Source organism: Schistocerca americana, chromosome 3 (assembly GCF_021461395.2).
Source record: "Schistocerca americana isolate TAMUIC-IGC-003095 chromosome 3, iqSchAmer2.1, whole genome shotgun sequence".
NCBI classification, from domain to species: domain Eukaryota; kingdom Metazoa; phylum Arthropoda; class Insecta; order Orthoptera; family Acrididae; genus Schistocerca; species Schistocerca americana.
The window spans coordinates 454981547-455005672 of NC_060121.1; the positions used below are offsets into that span (position 1 = coordinate 454981547).

A 24126-nucleotide genomic window follows, 5' to 3' on the forward strand; every position below is an offset into this window, starting at 1 on the left:
GTACGTAAAAAGAGATGAAAATCTGATAGTCATGGGCGATTGGAATGCGGTTGTAGAAGAAGAAAGTGTTACGGAGAATATGGGCTAAGTACTAGGAATGACAGCATCAAGAGACTAATCGAGTTCTGTAATAAACTGCAGCAAGTAATAGAGAATACTCTGTTCAAGAACCACAAGAGAAGGGGGTGTACTTTGAAAAGGCCAGAATATACGGGAAGATTTCAGTTAGATTACATGATGTTCAGGTAGAGATTCGAAAATCAGTTATTGTATTGTAAGGCAATTCAGGAGCAGATATAGATCCAGATCACTATTTATTAGTGATGAAGAGTAGGCTGAAGTTTAAGAGACCAGTCACGAAAAATCAGTGCCCAGAGAAGTGGGATACGGAAGAATTAAGGAATGACGAAATACACTTGAAGTTCTCTGAGGCTATTAACACTGCGATAGCGAATAGTTCAGTTGGCAGTTAAGCTGAAGAGAAATAGACGTCTCTAAAAGAGCAGACGCAGAAGCTGGAATGAAGAACACAGGTACAGAGAAGGTAATCATGAGTAACACAAGCAATACTCCAATTGTTCGATGAAAGAAGAAAGTTCAAAAACGTTCAAGGAAATTCAGGAATACAGAAATACAAGTCACTTAAGAATGAAATAAATAGCGGTGTAGGGAATAGAATGTGAAATGGCTAAATGAGAAATGTGAAGAATTCGAAAAAGAAATGACTATCGGAAGGACTGACTTAGCATATAGAAAAGGCAAAACAACCTTCGGTGAAATTAAAAACAAGGATGGTAACAAGAGTGCAATGGGAATTCCACTGTTAAATGCAGAGAAGAGAGTGGGTAGGTGGAAAAAGTACACTATTGGGCTTTAGAAGGGGGAAAACTTGTCTGATGACATAACAGGAGAAAAAGAGGAGTCAATATAGGAGACAGTGTAAGAATCATAATTTCAAATCCCTTGGAAGACTTAAGATAGAATAAGGCAGAAGGGATAAATAACATTCCATCAGAATTTCTAAAATCGTTGGGGAAAGTGGCGACGATATACCACGTTACTTTCGGGAAAACATCATCCACACTATTCCGAAGGTATAAGAGCCAACAACTTCAAGATCAGTTTAACGTCTCATGAATCCAAGTTACTGACAAGAGTAATATACAGAAGAGTGGACCACAAAATTGAAGTTCTGATAGATGATTATCTGTTTGGCTTTATTAAAGGAAAAGGCACCAGAGAAGCAATTCTGACGTTGTGGTTGATAATGGAAGCAAGACTGAAGCAGAATCGAGACAAGTGTCATAGACTTTCTCCACTTGGGAAAAGCATTCGACAAGATCAAGTGGTGCACGATGTTAGAAATTCTGAGAAAAATATGGGTAAGTTATAGGGGAAGGCGGGTAGTATATGATATGTACAGGAAACAAGAAGGAACAGTAATAGTGGAAGACCAGGAAAGATGTGCTCTGATCACAAAGTGTGTGTGTCAGGGGTGTCGTCTTTCGCCTCTACTATTCAGTATCTACATCGAAGAAGCAATGATGGAAATAAAGGAAGATTCAAGAGCGGAATTAAAGTTCAAGGTGAAAAGATGTTAACGGTAAGATTGTGCTGATTATGCTACTATCCTCAGTGGAAGTGAAGCAGAATTATTGGATCTAGTGAATTGAATGAACAGTGTAATAACTATAGAACATGGATTGAGAGTAAATCGAAGGAAGACGAAAGTAACGAGAAATAGCAGAAATGAAACGTAGCAGAAATGAGACCAGCGAGAAACTTAACATCAAGATTGGAGATCTCTAAGTATATGAAGTTACAGAATTTTGCTACCTAGGTAGCAAAATTATCCTTGACGGTAGGAGCTAGCAGGACATAAAAAGCAGACTAGCACTAGCAGAAAGGGCATTCCTGGCCAAGAAAAATTTACTAGTATGAAACGTAGGACTTAATTTGAAGAAGATGTTTCTGAGAATGTACGCTTGGAGCACAGCATTGTATGGGAGTGGAAAATGGATGTGGGAAAACCAGAAAAGAAGATAGTTGAAGCATTTGAGATGTGGAGTTACTGCGAGATGAAGAAGATGACACAGGAGAGGAATTCGTGGCAAGCGGCGTGAGTTTACTCAGAAGAACGATGACTAAAAAAAGAATGACATTTACTCACAGTGCCGCATCAGACCCTCAAATCGTTTTAATACTGTCATATTTTATTTGCCATTTCTTAGGAAACTGTGATGTAAGAAGTGTACTGCGTGTGCGAAACGCTGATCCGATGTAAGGGATTGTCTGATGGCCGTAACAAGATCTGGTTAAAAAATTAATTCTTCTACAGACAAGGCATTTTATCAAGTCATACTTCAGTTTATGTATTTTCCTGTAATCTGAATTTGAAACAACAACAGGAGGGCTACAAACTTTCTTTTTTCTGTGCATTATTAGTTGTCGCCTTAATAATTCCCTTTCTTCTTCTCCTATACTCTTTTAGTCATTTACCATCGTCCGTTCACTCTTCGTTATTTATGTCAGGCTATGTACTCACTCATCAGACGGAAATCAATGTTGGTTCTGATGTTACGGGAACGAGAACTGAAGATCCACGGGAGAAAATCCGCAAAGAATGAAATACGCGACGGATCCGAAAACTTGTAATTACGAGCGGGGCCCGGTCTGAAGAGCCGCATCGGGTGGCGCCGCTGCAGCCAATAAATAAAGAAAAGCGCCGCTAATTAACAAGGACACTGCACGCCCGTATTAATTGGGTAATGTTTTAATAATGAGTCAGCGCAGAGTGATTTACACAGGCACAAAAATACGGCCGCCGCCGCTCTCTCCTCCCCTCCTCCTCCCCCTGTCGCCGCCGCCGGCTCCTGCGCGCCCCTCTCTGTCATCAGAGTCCTCCTTTCATGCCTTTTCTTAATTCGGAGCGGCGAAATATTGCAGAGCTAATGAGATGTTTCTATTTATTTGGGAGGGCGTATTTGTCGGATGACGCTTTGTGGCGGCATGCGACGGAAATAATCGCCAATTAGCGCTAGGGGGAGGGGAGAGGGACGAGGGGGGGGGTACGAGGATAACCTTTAATGAAAGAGGACGCAGCCGTCGCACTCGCTGTGGCAGGCTCTAGCTCGACAGAGGCACTGTAGAGCGGAGCTTCCGGTGAGAAACAAGATGCCTAGCCACTGTTCACTACCGTTTTCAAATCTTATAGTAGGCAGGAATTTACTTTGAATGTCAATAGTAATAGCGACAGGACTGGTCTGCCTGGAACAGGATGGGGGAAGAATCCTCCACATTCTAATGGAAAAAGCCATTCTTGATGGCATCTGATGTAATGGTTGTCAAAGGTACTGAAAGTCCGGCAGAGGACAATAAATGGAGTTGACGACGACGTTGATGATGATGCTGGTGTATTATCCCCATTAGGCAAGTCTATCATGTTCTTCAGTCCTCCCGATTGTCATAGGTGAATTTAATGCATTTATCTTGATTACACAGATCTGATGGAATCTTCTTATTCCTCTAGTCCTCTTCCCTATCATTATCCCTTCCAATCCGTTCTTAGCTATGCACTGTTTTCACTTTCAGCCTCCTAGAACATTTGTTTCCTTTGTGTTACCCGTTTCTAGCATTTGTCTTTTCTCATTAATCTTGTGCAACGCAGTCCTGGGCAACACTAGATTACCAAACCGTTTCATCTCCGGTCGCCACCCTACGCGAGCTACGTGGTATTTATTCCCGCAGTGTTTCCTTAGAAACAATGAGTAATTTTTTTCGTAAATGCGCTTGAAATCGATCTAGTGGTTTAGTTGGAGATGCGAAACACACACACGTTCACTTTCATAAGTGACAGTCAAATGAAAACGTGGCAGATGAAAAAAAGTAAATTGTTACTAGTAAAGTAAGCGCCGTAACTGCTGACTCTCCGCGTTTATGCATGGCGCTGTTTACAGCTGTAGGGGGCACTGACATGGGTTTCCCTGGACCGGCAGAGGACTGTGCCGGAGTCGGCGGGTTTCTCTTGTCCTACCGACTACTGCGGATACGGTGGTCAGTCGATGCCACTTACGGTTTTGCGGAATAGTGTAACCGTTGATCTCATACATGGCGCATATGAATGTCGGGGTGATTGCTCTTCCTGGGGTTGTTGAAAGTAGAAGAGTGCACTTTTTATCTAGTATCACGAGCCGAATGGCACTCGGCGACCTAGAGGTCCGTGGAAAGTTGCTCTGTGCACCAAGGAAAATCGGCCAACTTGCTTAGAAAAATGTTCAAATGTGTGTGAATTCCTAAGGGACCAAACTGCTCAGGTCATCGGTCCCTAGATTTACACACTACTTAAACTAACTTAAACTTAAACTAAGAACGACACACACACCCATGCATGAGAGAGGACGCATACCTCGGACGGGAGGGGCTGCGCAAGCCGTGACATGGCGCCGTAAACCGCGCGGCCACTCCGCGCGGCCAACTTGTTTAGAGCATTGCCTCTACGGACTAGCAGGTCTCCATGCGAAGGCGGTTACTGTATGTGTGAGTGTCTTTTACCGAACCACAGTGTTATCATGTCTTGAGAAATCCTATTGTAAGAGGCAGTTATTTCCACAATTACGTGAGTCGTATTTCGGATGTGCATTTCTAGTGTCGCTTGCATTCCGCTTGAAAGCCTAGTTGCTAGTTGTATTTCTCGGTTACTGTGCGGATTCCGCGTTTAATTTACGCCGTTGTATTACGGACACTTACGAAATTAGTGCTGTAGCACAAATAGGTTCCCAGTGCTGAGCTGCGTTGGTACGCTGATCACAGTCTATTTCCAATGGAGGTCATATTTTGAGGGTTATTCGACCCACACTAACAGCTGTATGAGAGGGGCTAATCCCCATTGTTAACTAAAGTAAAATTAGTATCGCAGGCTAGGACCACCTTAGGATAAACGGGTTAGTGAACGACAGTCTAAGTATAAACTTAATATTAACGGCATGGGTTGTCTGCTTAGCGATACTTAGTATTGAGTTAAGAACCATCTTAAGCACCATCTTAAGTAATGAACGCTTGTTTCGTCACAGCGTAGCAAAGGTATTTGGGGCTGGGCTCATATTACTAATTTCTTTAATAATTTCAGGCCTAGTGAATCTATTGTATATCGATTAACCAACCTTGTTAATGTTAACAAGCAGTCAACGGCAGTCCGGTATTGACATGTGTTCTTTACCTGTTTGTGTTACTTTGTGCTAGGTGTGTTTCTTTGTGTGATGGTGCGTGCCGATTGGCAAAATTCTGAAAAATTACGTTTGAATATGCATTAAAACGAAGTTCGAATTAAATTATTTAAGCCAGTGGCTTCTAGTACTTTAGGGAAATTGCTTGTTTTAAAAGAATATTGCAAAATATCGTTAAGTCCTGAATAAATGTTCCATTTCGCGGGGCTTTCCCTTTTATGGGGTTATTCAACATTTATATTTGGTTAAGCTTGTTGATATTGGCTACCGAGAGTTACACGATCTGTAGTAAGTTTTTTTTTTTATTTGCGTTAGGGATTGAGAACCCTTTAAGTCAATATCACATATGAAATCTTCTTTATTTGAGTGGATTACGCGTTTCAGCTACCAATTTAGCCATCTGCAGATCATAAAACGTCTTTGACTGGTGTTGGAGCCATTACGGCTTCATATTATCCTTCATATCATTCTTTAAATGACAACATACGTACATGACACAATTCAAACCAGCTTTTCGTCGTTCGGGGACAGGTTAGTTGAACAATGGTCATAAAACAAAAGCGCTACGCTGTTACAGCTTAGTAACTGACACAGTGACGAAAATACTGATTGTGTCAGTTACTTTATGCCCCTGTGAGAAAAGACTTAATGGAAAAATGTTTTATGTTGCCTACGTTACCACGATTGTACCCAGGCGTGCAATCCCTCGTCCGAAGCAAATCGACGACCACGAATGTCTTTCTTAAGGACTCCAGAAATGCGGAAATCGGATGAGAGATAGGGACTGTAAGAAGAATGTTAAGGCTTTCTGAGAAAAGTTTTTTTTTAAATTGACTATAAATTGTTTATTTATTTCACACAATCATGATTTGGAATTCTCAGGTGCATGCTGTACAACATGTCTGGCCTGCCTGTGACAACGTATTATCTTAGAAAAAACGTACGATGACATATCACAGACAGGTCATATATATATTGTAATATTTCCGCATCCTCTAAGGCCAAAATCATGATTGTGTGAAATAAATCAACTATGTAGTGTGGGTACCCGTGGTCTAAGGGTGAAGCTGGCACGGTAGCTCAGCGTGTTCGGTCAGAGGGTTAGCTGCCCTCTGTAATAAAAAAAAACTGAGTCGATCAACAACGAACTTAAACGGATGTCTTACGGCGTCCGCCCCGAGCAGATGGAACGAACTAAAGCGAACAAAATGAAATTAAAAAAAAAAGGGGTAGCGTCTTTGATTCATAATCAAAACGTCTTCGGCCCCCGGGTTCGATCCCCGCCACTGCCTAAATTTTGATAAATAATCAGCATTGGCGGCCGAAGACTTCTGGCATAAGAAGTCAGCCTCATTCTGCCAACGGCCTTGTCAAAGAGGGTGGAGGAGCGGATAGAGGTTCAGGGCACTCTCTTGTCCTAGGGGTGGGAAATTGCCCCTAAAGGCGGAAGAATCAGCAATGATCAACGACATGAGGATGCAGAAGGCAATGGAAACCACTGCATTAATGACACGTAACGTGTATCCACAGGACATGTGGCCTGGAATTGAAGAAGTGTCATGATGATCTCTCCATTGGCAAAACATTCCGGAATAGTCCCCCATTCGGGTCTCCGGGAGGGGACTGCCAAGGGGGAGGTTACCATGAGAAAAAGATTGAATAATCAACGAAAGGATAACGTTCTACGAGTCGGGGCGCGGAATGTCAGAAGCTTGAACGTGGTAGGGAAACTAGAAAATCTGAAAAGGGAAATGCAAAGGCTCAATCTAGATATAGTAGGGGTCAGTGAAGTGAAGTGGAAGGAAGACAAGGATTTCTGGTCAGATGAGTATCGGGTAATATCAACAGCAGCAGAAAATGGTATAACAGGTGTAGGTTTCGTTATGAATAGGAAGGTAGGGCAGAGGGTGCGTTACTGTGAACAGTTCAGTGACCGGGTTGTTCTAATCAGAATCGACAGCAGACCAACACCGACAATGATAGTTCAGGTATACATGCCGACGTCGCAAGCTGAAGATGAACAGATAGAGAAAGTGTATGAGGATATTGAAAGGGTAATGCAGTATGTAGAGGGGGACGAAAATCTAATAGTCATGGGTGACTGGAATGCAGTTGTAGGGGAAGGAGTAGAAGAAAAGGTTAAGGAGAATATGGGCTTGGGACAAGGAATGAAAGAGGAGAAAGACTAATTGAGTTCTGTAACAAGTTTCAGCTAGTAATAGCGAATACCCTGTTCAAGAATCACAAGAGGAGGAGGTATACTTGGAAAAGGCCGGGAGATACGGGAAGATTTCAATTAGATTACATCATGGTCAGACAGAGATTCCGAAATCAGATACTGGATTGTAAGGAGTACCCAGCAGCAGATGTAGACTCAGATCACAATATAGTAGTGATGAAGAGTAGGCTGAAGTTCAAGACATTAGTCTGGAAGAATCAATAAGCAAAGAAGTGGGATACGAAAGTACTAAGGAATAACGAGATACGTTTCAAGTTCTCTAACGCTATAGATACAGCAATAAGGAATAGCGCAGTAGGCAGTACTGTTGAAGAGGAATGGACATCTCTAAAAAGGGCCATCACAGAAGTTGGGAAGGAAAACATAGGTACAAAGAAGGTAGCTGCGAAGAACCATGGGTAACAGAAGAAATACTTCAGTTGATTGATGAAAGGAGGAACTACAAACATGTTCCGGGAAAATCAGGAATACAGAAATACAAGTCGCTGAGGAATGAAATAAATAGGAAGTGCAGGGAAGCTGAGACGAAATGGCTGCAGGAAAAATGTGAAGACATCGAAAAAGATATGATTGTCGGAAGGACAGACTCAGCATACAGGAAAGTCAAAACAACCTTTGGTGACATTAAAAGCAACGGTGGTAACATTAAGAGTGCAACGGGAATTCCACTGTTAAATGCAGAGGAGAGAGCAGATAGGTGGAAAGAATACATTGAAAGCCTCTATGAGGGCGAAGATTTGTCTGATGTGATAGAAGAAGAAACAGGAGTCGATTTAGAAGAGATAGGGGATCCAGTATTAGAATCGGAATTTAAAAGAGCTTAGGAGGACTTAGGTCAAATAAGGCAGAAGGGATAGATAACATTCCATCAGAATTTCTAAAATCATTGGGGGAAGTGGCAACAAAACGACTATTCACATTGGTGTGTAGAATATATGAGTTTCGCGATATACCATCTGACTTTCGGAAAAGCATCATCCACACAATTCCGAACACGGCAAGAGCTGACAAGTGCGAGAATTATCGCACAATCAGCTTAACAGCTCATGCATCGAAGCTGCTTACAAGAATAATATAAAGAAGAATGAAAAGAATATTGAGAATGCGCTAGGTGACCATAAGTTTGGCTTCAGGAAAAGAAAAGGGACGAGAGAGGCAATTCTGACGTTACGGCTAATAATGGAAGCAATGCTAAAGAAAAATCAAGACACTTTCATAGGGTTTGTCGACCTGGAAAAAGCGTTAGACAATATAAAATGGTGCAAGCTGTTCGAGATTCTCAAAAAAGTAGGGGTAAGCTATAGGGAGAGACGGGTCATATACAATATGTACAACAACCAAGAGGGAATAATAAGAGTGGACGATCAAGAACGAAGTGCTCGTATTAAGAAGGGTGTAAGACAAGGCTGTAGCCTTTCGCCCCTAGTCTTCAATCTGTACATCGAGGAAGCAATGATGGAAATAAAAGAAAGGTTCAGGAGTGGAATTAAACTACAAGGTGAAAGGATATCAATGATACGATTCGCTGATGACATTGCTATCCTGAGTGAAAGTGAAGAAGAATTAAATGATCTGCTGAACGGAATGAACAGTCTAATGAGTACACAGTATGGTTTGAGAGTAAATCGGAGAAAGACGAAGGTAATGAGAAGTAGTAGAAATGAGAACAGCGAGAAACTTAACATCAGGATTGATGGTCACGAAGTCAATGAAGTTAAGGAATTCTGCTACCTAGGCTGTAAAATAACCAATGACGCACGAAGCAAGGAGGACATCAAAAGCAGACTCGCTATGGCAAAAAAGGCATTTCTGCCCAAGAGAAATTTACTAATATCAAATACCGGCCTCAATTTGAGGAAGAAATTTCTGAGGATGTACGTCTGGAGTACAGCATTGTATGGTAGTGAAACATGGACTGTGGGAAAACCGGAACAGAAGAGAATCGAAGCATTGGAGATGTGGTGCTATAGACGAATGTTGAAAATTAGGTGGACTGATAAGGTAAGGAATGGGGAGGTTCTACGCAGAATCGGAGAGGAAAGGAATATGTAGAAAACACTGATAAGGAGAAGGAACAGGATGATAGGACATCTGCTAAGACATGAGGGAATGACTTCTATGGTACTAGAGGGAGCTGTAGAGGGCAAAAACTGTAGAGGAAGACAGAGATTGGAATACGTCAAGCAAATAATTGAGGACGTAGGTTGCAAGTGCTACTCTGAGATGAAGAGATTAGCACAGGAAAGGAATTTGTGCCGGGACGCATCAAACCAGTCAGTAGACTGATGACCAAAAAAAAAAGTACAGTGAAACGTCGAAAATTTCATTAAAAAGTTTCTACATGGCTGTGGTCGCCTTCGAAGGAAAAAGTAATTCACCGCGAAACTTCTGCAGCGTAGTCAAAACAACATTGGCAACAGGTAGCCCCTCTCTCTCCCCATCCCACTCCCAACTGGTTGGGACCCTGAAGAAAGACATAAGTTTGACAACGTTTCTCCATCTGTGTGGTTTTCATTTGATCTACCACATTTGTGTGTATGACGACATATCGTGTTACTGGTAGCTGAAGTTAGCTACTTATTCCACTAACCCACATCACATTTCACTTACTTCCTCGATAATTTACAAAAACGACTGCCTTAGTCTTTTTCAGATACATTTTTCCTTATTCTACGCAGATGGTGTTGAGGTATTTTAACATACTGGCAACTGCCTTTTCATTTTCATTTAGTTATACCATGTAATCAGAACAACTTGTACATTTAATTGCCATTATTCCTATTATAACACAATTCATTTGTTGGAAGCAATATTCACCTAAATCATGTAAATAGAGCGTTGTGAAAGCTAACATCCTTTTCTAATCCTAGCCTCAAATTTAATTACTTCTTTAGCACTTGGAATTGCAGCTCCCTGAGTTTACCGTATTTGCAGTTCAAATTGTAGGATGTGAGGTCCACCAGTTATGCAAAGCACCGTTTTTTTCCAAGTACCCAAACATGTTTCAGCAAGACTGTGCCATCATCAGTGGGTTTACGTTTCATCTAATCTATAATGTGAACATTTTTTCTAAATGATTACAATATTATGTGGATATTTAGTTCAAACAGTAGTTCGTTTCTTTTTGATAATACTTTTACACTTGGTGTGCTTGATTTTTCAGGACCACTTGTGTATTATTTATTACAGGTATCTTGTCATCTCCACCTAAACGATGTTGATGAGAAATTTTGGTTGGGAGTTAAGCTATCATCTAAACGTAATTTAATTTGTCACGATATTTCGCGCCTATATCCGGTTTTACTTACGTTTTCGTGTGTCAAGCCCTTTTATTCTCAGCATCATGGTGAGGTGTCGTGATGCACACGTAAATATAACACGTATTTTCACAAATAAGGTCATATTTTCACAAATAAGGTCATAAAAGGACTTTGCAATTCACCAAAACACAGTGCAATTGCGTACCAGCCCAGTTGATGTTCATTTGTTCACCAGAGAGTTCGGCACCAAATTTGAATTGTGTGTGTGTGTGTGTGTGTGTGTGTGTGTGTGTGTGTATGTGTGTGTTATTTGTACGCTTTTTATCTGTTTGTGTTGTCTTTTGCATGGTGTTCCTTTTGTGTGTAAATGGTGAGCCTTTGGAGAGTGTAGTGTATCCATTTTTCATGTGTGTGTGTGTGTGTGTGTGTGTGTAGACTTTATCTGTATGTGTTGTCTTTTTCTAAAGTTCCTTCAATGTGTTAAATGCTGTTTGAACTAAATATCCACATAAATTTCTAATAATTTAGTGAAAATGTTCACATTAGAGATGAAATAAAACGGAAACCCACTGATGAAGCCACAGTGGTGCTGAAACACGTTTGGGTAGTTGGAAAAAACAGTGTTTTGCATAACCTCACATCCTACAGTTTTAACTGCAAACACGGAAAACACAAGGAGCCGCAAATCCAAATGACGAATATCTCGTCGTCCAGCCATGCATTCCCCAGCAAGCTCTACAACAAATACGGGGATACCTTAATGAAGCTTCTGAAGACAACTCTCAATATACAGTTTAATAAAAATTGCCTAGGTAATAATGTAATTCCAGACTGTATTAAAAACTCTGTGAATAGCATGTCATTTGCACCAAAGAAAAAGAAAAAGAAAGTGGAGATTTTGTGCCTAAAGCAAGAAATTAGGGTATTACATGCTAAAATGCAATAGCTCAACACTGAACTTTATCAAATTCATTTAGAATTTGCCAACAAATTTACAATACCAGCTCACTTTGAGGAACTAACAGAGAGAGAAAAGGCATACATACAGAAAGTAATGGAAGAAAAACGGGAGAAACAAAACAGAAAACTCAACAGAATAATGAACAGCACAAATACACCCACTGAAAACAATCACAACCAGCAATATAAATTCCACGAGAGAATCATTAACCTAACTGACATAAATCGTACGAAACAAGGAAAGAGCCTACTAGAAAAAGGACCGAAACACAACATTAACACAAACATATCACACAAAAAAATAGAAAACCTCATAACGGAATGAGAACACATTATAAAGGAACAAGAAAGACTGAGCACACCAAATTTTAATGCAAACTTGACAAGAGAATTAGTAGCTGCAGAAATAAGAAAGATAATTAGAACACACAAATCCACAATTATCTCTAATCATAGAACATCAGAGGAAATCAAAGCCAACGAGCTAAAACAAAAATTAAAACAGAACAATACCATATTAACAAGAGCAGACAAAGGAAATATTACTGTCTTTATGGATGAAAAAGAATACATAGAGAAAACACTAGATTTTCTCAAATACAACATCACAAAACTTACCAGCGACCTAACAGCAAGGTACCAAATTGCATTCAACAGACACTGAAAAACATCAAAGACGCATTCTCAAAAGGCCAGGTAAAGAGAACGACACAGAAAAATCCAAAACACCCACCCTAAATTGCCTACCAAAGGTTCACAAGGATAATATGCCATTAAGGCCCCTGATTAACTTCCGAAATTCTCCATCCTACCACCTAGCCTAACGGACACACACACTACTAAAAAAATTGTACACTTTTGATAACAACAGGAACCTGGAAAACTCAAAGGAATTAGTCGACAGAATGAAGAACATACGCGTGCCACACACAGCAACCCTCATATCATTTTACATCATATCAATGGGGACTTGTATTCCAATAAATAAAACAATCAATATCATCACACAAAGAGTAAAACAAGAAGGGAACTCACCAGACACACACATCAATGAAATAACAACCATACTCAAGACCATAACATCACAAAAATAATTTGTGTCCAACAAGGAATTTTATCCTCAACATGAAGGACTGGCAATGGGACCGCCAATTAGTGGCCTTCTAGCTAACCTGGAGAACATGGTCTTCAGATACAAACTAAAACCACAAAACTACAAAGTTATGTAATGGTGCCGTTATGTCAGTGACATAATGTGCCTGATTTATGAACCACATACACACATAGAACAGCTACACAATGAAATAAACAACTTACACCCAAAAATTAACTTGACATTGGAAACAGAAACTAACGACACACTACATTTTCTAGATCTCACCATACAAAAAACAAACAACACACACAACTTCACAATATTCAGGAAACCGACAACCACAAGAACCACCATTCACAACCCACTGGCACATAAGCAAGCAAACTTCAGATTGATGCTCCATAGATTAAACAGAGCACCCATGAATGAACAGAACTACAAACAAGAACTAAACACAATAAAAGAAATAGCAGTAGAAAATGGTTATGATATCCATTTGACAGACAAGTTAAATCAAAAAATATGTAAACAGTACAAAAATGAACATACCACATACACACACGCAGAAATACTCACTCAACACAGAACAACACAAGAAACGGCACACACTTACCTACAGTAACAAAGTTGTTTACAGAATAGGCAACATATTAAAGAAACAGGGACTCCAAATAGAATGCAGGACAGAGAAAACAACACAGAAAAAGATCAGATCACAAGAAACACCTACAGCTAAATTTAACAGGTCAGGAATATATGAACTTACATGCAACACCTGCCAGTCGGTGTACATAGGACAAACATGCAGAAACTTCAAAACCAGGTATTCATAACATCTCAGAGCTTTATAAAGCAACAGCTCTCATAGCACATTTGCTGACCACCTTTTAGCCCACGATCATCACTCAACTACAATAGAAACAGACTTAAGAATACTAAAACCCAGCCACAGCCTATGCAGCAAACTGACTATTGAGGAAAACTTCCACATACAGAAGACAATAGCATAAGGAAAACTGATCATAAATGAGTACACCACACTCTGCAGGAGCACATTATTTAACACATTAAAGGAACTTAACAAAAAGACAACACAAACAGATAATGTCTACCCACACACACAGATACAGACACAGACACAGACACACACACACACACACACACACACACACACACACACACACACACACACACACGCACGCACGCACGCACGCAAAGATAAAATGTAAACATAATTCAAATTTGGCGCCGAACTCTCTGGTGAACAAATGAACACTAACTGCGCTGGGACACAATTACACTGTGTTTTGATGAAGTGCAAAGTGCTTGTACGACCTTATTTGTGAAAATACGTGTTATATTTACGTGTGCATCACGACTCCTCACCATGATGCTGAGAATAAAAGGGCTTGCCACATGGAAACGTAAGTAAAAACGAATATAGGTACAAAATATTGCGACAATCCAAACTGTCAATGAAATGTTAACTCCCAACAAAATTTCTCATCAACATCGTTTGGTTGCAGATGACAAGATAGCTGTAATAATTAATACACAAGCGGTCTTGAAACATCATGCACAACAAGTGTAAAGCTATTAACAAAAAGAAACGAACTACTGTTTGATTCATCATGAAAAGGTCCTATTACAAACAAATATTTAAAAATTATAAATGACCACAAAGTAATTGGATAAAATAATTTCTTGTACACAACTTTTTGATCCCAACTCCCTGTATCTCACGAGAAATGGTCGGTTATGACTTGAATCTCACTCCAGCAACGACAAAAAAAGGCGAAATCGAATGTGGCCAAGTCGAATGAGTCATCCACATATTCACTTGAGTCGTCTGAGGTAAACTGTAGTTAACCTTAACCAGGGTAATTATGTGTGGCCCGTAACATCCCTCCTCTCCGCTGAGTATCATTTAATTATTAATAATTGCACCGCTTTAATAGGATTGATTTAATGAATATCTGCCTTAAAGTTTCAGTTATTGTGTTAGTACAACTGCAGAAATGAGAATCCCTTTGGATAGACTAGCATAAAGCGTAGGTGAAATTATTTTACACTTTTTCATAAATCAGTATGCAAGTATGTAGTATGTACCTGTACGAACGAATACTCAATATGCCTTTATTCAATTTGCATGGGGGATCTCGGATTTCACGTATCAAAGGTTCACTATAAGCTGACTTTGATTTACATGAGAATTTTCCTGAGCAGGTATGTGATACTGTCTGACGTTAATAGAGCCAACTGGAAGCTTCTTAAGCTGCTGCTTAACACCTTCGTGGTGACCGAACTATCGTTTTACTGTTTTGATTGTTACTGCTTTGGTAGCATTTTAATATTCTCTCTCTTATCGGCCTGATTTAGATATTCCAGACATCTGTGTAGCACCAAAACTTGGACATGCACAAGAAGCCTGTATACGTTCTCTTTCACAGATACGTTGTACATTCAAAGAAGTATCCCAATAAATGTCCCAATATCTCGAATTATGCTTTTTTTTAATCGGGTCGTTGATAGCGATTTTACATCTACATCTACATCTACATCCATACTCCGAAAGCCATCTGACGGTGTGTGGCGGAGGGTACCCTGAGTACCTCTATCGGTTCTCCCTTCTATTCCAGCCTCGTATTGTTCGTGGAAAGAAGGATTGTCGGTATGCTTCTGTGTGGGCTCTAATCTCTCTCATTTTATCCTCATGGTCTCTTCGCGAGATATACGTAGGAGGGAGCAATATACTGCTTGACTCTTTAGTGAAGGTATGTTCTCGAAACTTTAACAAAAGCCCGTACCGAGCTACTGAGCGTCTCTCCTGCAGAGTCTTCCACTGGACTTTACCTATCATCTCCGTAACGCTTTCGCGATTACTAAATGATCCTGTAACGAAGCGCGCTGCTCTCCGTTGGATCTTCTCTATCTCTTCTATCAACCCTATCTGGTACGGATCCCACACTGTTGAGCAGCATTCAAGCAGTGGGTGAACAAGCGTACTGTAACGTACTTCCTTTGTTTTCGGATTGCATTTTCTCAGGATTCTTCCAATTAATCTCAGTCTGGCATCTGCTTTACCGACGATCAACTTTATATGATCATTCCATTTTAAATCACTCCTAATGCGTACTCCCAGATAATTTATGGTATTAACTGCTTCCATTTGCTGACCTGCTATTTTGTAGCTAAATGATAAGGGAACTATCTTTCTATGTATTCGCAACAAAGTACACTTGTCTACATTGAGATTCAATTGCCATTCCCTGCACCATGCGTCTATTCGCTGCAGATCCTCCTGCATTTCAGTACAATTTTCCATTGTTACAACCTCTCCATACACCACAACATCATCTGCAAAAAGCCTCAGTGAACTTCCGATGTCATCCACAAGGTCATTTATGTATATTGTGAATAGCAACGGTCCTATGACACTCCCCTGCGGCACACCTGAAATCACTCTTACTTCGGAAGACTTCTCTCCATTGAGAGTGACATGCTGCCTTGTGTTATCTAGGAACTCTTCTATCCAGTCGCACTATTGGTCTGATAGTCCATATGCTCCTACTTTGTTCATTAAACGACTGTGGGGAACTGTATCGAACGCCTTGCGGAAGTCAAGGAACACGCCATCTACCTGTGAACCCGTATCTATGGCTCTCTGAGTCTCGTGGACGAATAGCGCAAGCTGGGTTTCACACGACCGTCTTTTTCGGAACCCATGCTGATTCCTACAGAGTAGATTTCTAGTCTCCAGAAAAGTCATTATACTCGAACACAATACGTGTTCCAAAATTCTACAACTGATAGATGTTAGAGATATAGGTCTATAGTTCTGCACATCTGTTCGACGTCCCTTCTTGAAAACGGGGATGACCTGTGCCCTTTTCCAATCGTTTGGAACGCTACGCTCTTCTAGAGACCTACGGTACACCTCTGCAAGAAGAGGGGCAAGTTCCTTCGCGTACTCTGTGTAAAATCGAACTGGTATCCCATCAGGTCCAGCGGACTTTCCTCTTTTGAGCGATTTTAATTGTTTCTCTATCCCTCTGTCGTCTATTCCGATATCTACCATTTTGTCATCTGTGCGACAATCTAGAGAAGGAACTAATTTGCAGTTGCGGGTCTGTTTGTCACCAGAAGGTCTAATATGTTATCGCCCCGAGTCGGTTCTCTGTTTAACTGCTCAAGATAGTTCTCAGATAAAGCACTTAAAAAAATTCACTGGATTCTTTGACCCTGTCACCCGTTATGAACGTTTGATTCTCCCAGTCTATGTCCGGCAAATTAAAATCTCCACCCAGAACTATAACATGGTGGGGAAGTCTACTCGAAATATTATCCAAATTATCCTTCAGGTACTCAGCCACAACAGCTGCTGAGCCAGGGGGCCTATAGAGACATCCAATTACCACGTCTGAGCCTGTTTTAACCGTGTCCTTCACCCAAATTATTTCCTTCTGGCTTACACGTCGATTTAGCTTGGTTCCATCAATTGTAATCTAATAATTTCTTGTTGTATGTTTTTTTAACTAAACAGTGGTAACGAGCTCTATTTGGATTCGTTCATTTTACTTTTTACTCTGATATGTATGTGCCACAGAATATAACGCTGTGTTGACTACTCTCAAGGATTTCTTCGAACAGATCGCGTGGTAAAGAAGGGACGCCACATTGTACATTTCTTATCAATCATAGGGCGACTTGATGACGAATGCCTCTTTGTAATTTAAGAAACCAAAAGATACTCATCAACGTTGACCCCATTTCTGCGGCTTGCGTGTCTAGTATCTTAAGTGTATTTAATGTCAGGGACTGCGATGAATGCATGTGGAGTGCATTGTCGTGAGAAAGGCGATGAGAGAAATGGCGAGTGTGAAAGCCAGAACACTACCGAGTCCTCCCAAATAGCGCCCATGAGGCCATCGAGCAAACGCATCATTATCAACAATGCGACATGAAACGACAATAATAACATGTCTGGTGTCCCGGAATGTCGCGTAAACACCTCTCCGTTCTTGCTGACCAAATACTCTCCCTTCACAACGATTGTAACCGGGAGCTTATCTGTCAACCATAAAATCGTGTTCCAGAGATGATGGTTCCAATAGTGGGCTCGATCGAGGAACGTCAGAACGCAGCCATTGTATTCGTGCAGAGATTTTACCTTCCCGAATGTCTTGTGAAACATTTGAACGACGTGACTCTGTAGTAAGGCACTGAACATAAGTTCGGAAGAAAGGGCCCTCAAGTCCCCATCCTGTCAAGCACATTTACGTTTCTAGTGACTATCCAGAATAATTGTATATAAATATCTCTTTTGAAATTTTCGCTTTTGCCCTCGATGCAGGCGCGTGTCTTACGATCAAAGAGTACGTCAGTGATTGTGAGACAGAGGTACATCTGAGAGAGACTGAGGCAGTCGCAGCAAAACTTAGCATGACTTAGAGGGTGCCACTATGGAAGATTTAAAAGTAGTACTTGAAAAGCAGGGAGAGTCACTAGGTCGATAAATAAGTGCCGTAGTGTGCTGATTTGGAATTGCAGAAAACAAATTTTTAAATAACGTGAATTCGAGTGGTTGATCAGTGTGACGTCAGATAGAATTAAGCCTGGATACTGTTGTACGAGAGATGGATCATGGAACAGCCTTTTAATCACGTTACAGACAAAAAAGATGCTTCTTGATACAGCGTTGTCTTCAAAATATTCTCTCTTTATTTAAAAAAAATGTTACACTGAATATTGTGCCAGAGACTTTCCTCCTTTTCAATATGTCACCGGTAGAAGTTAGTGCGAATCATGCTTTTCTTACACCAAACGTCAGGAAATAGAAACTTATTTTTGACACTAAAACTGAATTCAGATTGCATGATATATCCTAATTAGCACATATAAATTACTTGATATGTAATTTATAACTTTGTTGAATCATGGTGACAGTTTCAATCTATCTCAACTAATCACGAATCTTCATCTTCACTACGGCAGGGATTGGACGAAAATGGGTGCAAACCCAGGGCCAGCTTAACACCGTTCACGAACCTATCCAATAGGCCGTTTCACTTTCGTGCTTGTATGTGAAGAATAGATTTTAGATTATCGCTTTCTGCTATGATCGTAATGGTTTACTGTAACTCTCGGTTACCAGTAATTTTTCTTACCTTTACGCCAGAACAGAGAAAGAACCGAGAACTCTCATGACTGTCGGCTTGTCGACACTAGGACGTCGCTGTGGTGAACCTGGAACAGAAGTAAAGAGTTCGGTTTGGATATAAGAGGAACTTGGTAACTGCAGAAGAATAATGGCTTTTAAAGTGTTTAATTTATTTCAAGCTACAGGTCACACCAATAAGTTGTGAGGAGGAACAGGTTACTGCTTCGGGATTACTTGATTCTCTTGGAAAAATGAAGTCTTGTGTCTAGTATTAATCCGATACGAATCCTTGCTGTGTTTGATCAAGATCCATCTTAATAACTTATGAACAGCACATTGGCTGAAATATTGGTATGACATAGCCTACTCCTAAAAATCCCAGAACTGCATTAAAAAAATCTAAAAAAGTGAAACCAAAATACTGTATCAATTTTATTTTGCGAGCGAAATTATATGCTGGTCGCTATGCTAGGTAGCCGGGAGTTGCAGTAAACCATTCTGATCTTTATACAAAACTTGCCCATTTATGAGAACAGTTCACCTCTCTTTCGCTCCGGTGTCACGTTTCAGATTTTAGGTTACCAACGTTCAGTAAGTACACCAATTCGTGAAACGTCATTAACGATCTCGAAAGCGGCAGCTGACAGTGACAGTGAAGAGAATATTTTGACAAAGCACGTACTTATCGGCTCTATATGGCGATGTCGACAGTGGGCGTGAAATCACACAAGGGCGTTAATATTGTCGTCCTGAAACACGAGTGAATTTGTGCCAAGCGATGTTGCTTATTTCCGGCGCAACTGGGCACAGCGCCCTCTGGTGATTAACTGCTATAATGAAGCATCGGTAGCTCTGCTAAAGCCTTCCACTGAGACGTTATAATGTCGCCTGAAGGTGAAGAGTAACAGCTCTGTCGAAGTACATTAATATTTTAGCGACACCATCCGATATCACGCTGGAGAACCTCAACTACACTAAATGACCACTACTGAAATGTTTCTTATTTTTATTTTAAACGTGTTCTCTTTCGTTGCCTTGCAACGTTCACTTGCCATAGTCCCCTGATATTTAGGGACTACCGGCTACTGCCCGCAACAGTTCTGAAATCTCTGCTTGTCAGCGTTAGTAATATACAGTGAGGTGACAAAATCATGGAATATCGACATGCACATGTGTAGATGGCGGTACATCGCGTAACAAGGTATAAAAAGCCAGTTCGTAGAGTTGTCAATACTAACAAACAAGCAATCCTGTGTGAAATAACCGCAGAAATCAGTGTAGTACGTGCTACGAACGTATCTTTTAGGGCAGTGCTGACATATGTATTGTTAATGGGCTGTGGCAGCAGACTATCAATGCTAGTGTCTCTGTTAACAGAACGACATCGCCTGCGGCGCCCCTCTTGGGCTCCAGACGGTATCGGTTGGACCCTACACGATTGGAAAACCGTGGCCTGGTCAGATAAATCCCGATTTCTTTTGGTAAGGGCCTATGGTAGGATTCGAGTGTGGCACAGACCCCACTCAAATTGTCAACAAGGCACTGTGCAAACTGATGGTAGCTCGATAATGGTGTGAGCTATGTTTACATGGAATGACCTGGGTTCTCTGGTCGCACTGAGCCGATCATTGTCTGGAAATGGCTATATTCAGATATTTGGAGAGCATTTGCAACCATTCATGGACATCATATTCCCAAATAACGATAGAATTTTTATGGATGACACTGCGCCAAGTCACCAGGATACAATTGTTAGCTATTGGTTTGAAAAAGATTCTGGACAGTTCGAGCGCATGATTTGGTCCCCAGATCGCCGACATGAATCGCATAGAGCGCTTGTGGGACATTAGCGAGAGGTCAGTTCGTGCACAAAATCCTGCACCAGAAACACTTTCGCAATTGTGTACACCACAGAGGCAGCATGGCTCAGTCTTTCTGCAGGGGACTTCAACCGACTTGTGGAGTCCATGCCACGCCGAGTTGCTGCACTAGTCCGGGAGAAAGACGCTCAGACACAATATTAGGAGGTACTGCATGACTTTTGTCACCTCTGTATACATCGTTAATTACTTTACTTTCGGAGAGTTGGGCCTCCGTGGTCTTACTGGTGAGATCTGGCACTTTTATCAGCATCATATATTCTTCTAGTTAAAAAATCGTGACACTTTACTCAATGAATGAGAAGCAAAATATTTGGGCATGAGTCACAATTGCTTTTTTACAGTATTTCAAGGGGAACAATTATTTCCGTAATTATTTATCTTGTAGATTAATTTAATGTGTTTTCATACAGAAAAAATAATTTCGTCCGTTTAAGGAGAAAACTGATTTATGAGGAGATTGTTATCGTGATCAGGAGCTAAATTTGGCTAATTTAATAGCCGCATTGAAGATACTGAGACAGATCACTGTGTTTTTTTTTTTTTTTTTTTTTTTTTTTTTTGCTATCGTTCTGCCGCGTAAGCATACACGGAGTGTGCGGCTTTTATCGATACAATATAATTAACGATAAATATTTAAGCCTCCCTACAATATCATTAATGATAAATTTTTAAACCTCCCTACTGATCGAAGTGACTGCTGCCTCTTACACGTTATGCTGATTGTTCCAGTATGTCTTTTGCTGCATGTATCGATGAAAACGGCTAATTTTATAAGAAAGGACTAGTATTTCCAAGCTAATTGATCTCTGTTGTCGGCACATGATAGTATTTTCGTTCCCTGGCGCTGATCCGTAACAAGCTGTCCTTTGTACCGTATACCAGTGAATTTCATAGTTTGCGGCCACTGTTGTAGCTAGATTGATGTCCTATCCTTCTCAGTTCCTCTTATACACTTTCCTTGCCGCTTCATGTACCGGTAACTACATGAAATACATCTTGACGACTGCCTGAGAGGAAGGTACCTAAAAAACAGACATCGTGTTTGTTACCTTACCACTACCGTTTAAAAATAAGTTAAAGACGAAGGCTGAAGCGCATAGAGAGAGAAAAAAAAAGAAAATATTATGACTTCCAGCTTAATAGCATGTTGGTCCACCTCTGGAATGCAGCAGTTCTACAAGACATGTATGCTCCAAGTCCTTGGGAAGTTTTCGGAGGTGTGTGGCATGAAATGCCTACGCACAGTTCGCGATACTCCCGTAAATTACGGAGTGCTGGTATGTGGGCGACGTACTGGCACCCGATAGCGTCTGAGATGTGTTTCGTCGGGTTTGGATCACACGAATTTGGTGGAAACAACATCAACGTGAAGTTACCGTCATGCTCCACAAACCAGTGCAATATGATTCTTCACTTGTGACACGGATCCAGCAGGAAGATGCCATCGCCGTCTTGGGAGGTATCAAGCATGAAGAGATGCAGGCGGTCCGGAATAATGTTCTGCTATTTCACAGAAGGCATTAGCCTTCAATGAAAACCAAAGGTCTCATCTAAGGCCGGGTGAATTTTCCCGATAGCGCCAGAGTCCATTGCGCGGTGCGTAAACACGCAGTCGCTCGCCTGGAGGATCGTGTAACCCGACATGACTATCGACGTGATGTAACAACAAACGAGTTTCATCTGAACAGACGACAATTTGCCATTCATCCACGGTACATTATCATTTAAGTGTGACCATTGCAATCGTAATCGACAACGTCGTTAGATCGATATGGGAAAAGGTAGTGGACGTCTACTTCGGGACCCCGCGTTCACCAACGTGCGCAGAACGATGTGCTGCGAAACACGTGGATCTGCCCCAGCATTGTACTCTCTCGTCAAAGCAGTCACAGCTCACCGCCTATCCTGCTTTACAGCTGAACAGTCTGTAACGAGGCACTGACGTCCTTGCTTTGCTTAATAATGGTTTTTCCGTCCTTCAGCCACTGTAACAGATGCTCACGACCGTAAGGCGCAGGAAGCCCACTGGCTTCGACATTTCCGAGACGTTCGTTCCCAGAAGCTAAGCCATAACAATCGCTGTCAAAGTCAATTATGTCGGCGGAATTCCTAGTTTGCGGCCCGCATCTTGGCTAGAATGATTTCCCATCCGCCTCAGCTTCGCTTATATACTTCCCATACTGCTTCACGTGCCGGTAACTACCTGAGATTCATCTTGAAGACTGCCTTCGGAAAAAAGGTAACTATTCGTAAGAGTACGTCATGGGCGAATACTTAATAAACAAGGACATCGTGTCTGTCACATTCTCACTCACGCTTTGAAATAAGTTATTTAGGGGCAGATTGAGGGATATATTGGTCACAGAAGAAAACTAAAACAGGAAGAATGATTGGATAGATTGGATAAAGCTTGATGACTAGATCACTTTATCTGGTACAAAAATTCTGTATGGACAGGGATATGAAGCAAAATCGGCAGTGTGTATTTCAAATCCTTAAAACCCGTGTCCTTGTTAACAGATATAAGAAAATAACGGAGAACCTAAATCAGGATCGTCAACCGGGGATCTGAATATCACTCTTTCCGAATTCGAGTTTAATGGTTAAACCACTGCGCCACCACACTTGCTAATAAAATTTGAGCATAATTTAATCTGAGAATCTCATTATGCAGAGTCTGCAAAACTGCATTTCAGTTGACTAGAAGTGTTTTGGAAAGCAAGCAGAATGATTTATTAACGAAACATGAAATGATTTGCCCTCGTAATTTCATCTCTTGAGGCGCGTGTTGGGGCCGTAGCTATTGGCTTGGTGCATAAGTTGTAGCATTTTTGTTTTGCATGTCGGTATTCCGGTTGCTATGGGTTTATCTATCGATTGATATTCTTTATTTGTAGTTCACTGTTGTTATTAGAGTTTACATACTGTAATTTTGCCATTTGGAGACAGTGAGTGGAGCTGTCCACGCTAGAAAATGGAGTGCCAAGTGGAGAAACCGGAATATTTAGGACATAATTTTCTGTTTGAGTTCAATAGAGAGATGCCAGCAGCAGAGGGAGCCAGAAACATTTTCACCTTGTAAGGCGATAATGCCATTGGACAGGGCACGGCAAGAAAATGGTTTTAAGAAGGATCATTTTGACTTGCTAATGTCAAAATCACAGATGTCAGCCTGAAATATGCCTTTCGTTTCAAGGAGTTAAGGTATTTCGATCTCAGTCAGTGTCAGCAGATAGCACATGTGGGTTTGTCCTACTTAGCTGTCCATAACCACAGCACTGAAACGTTGATTCTGAGCCATTGTTA

At 41.0% G+C, this 24126-nt stretch overlaps 1 protein-coding gene across 1 annotated transcript in view; it reads right to left on the reverse strand.

Annotated features, from left to right (window-relative positions):
• LOC124606148 (LIM domain only protein 3-like) overlaps positions 1-24126 on the reverse strand; it is a 1120741-nt gene that overhangs the window by 720742 nt on the left and 375873 nt on the right. The window contains exon 2 of the mRNA XM_047138113.1: positions 18945-19023. The gene's annotated coding sequence lies outside the window, so the exon portion shown is untranslated. The remainder of the gene's footprint in view (positions 1-18944; positions 19024-24126) is intronic.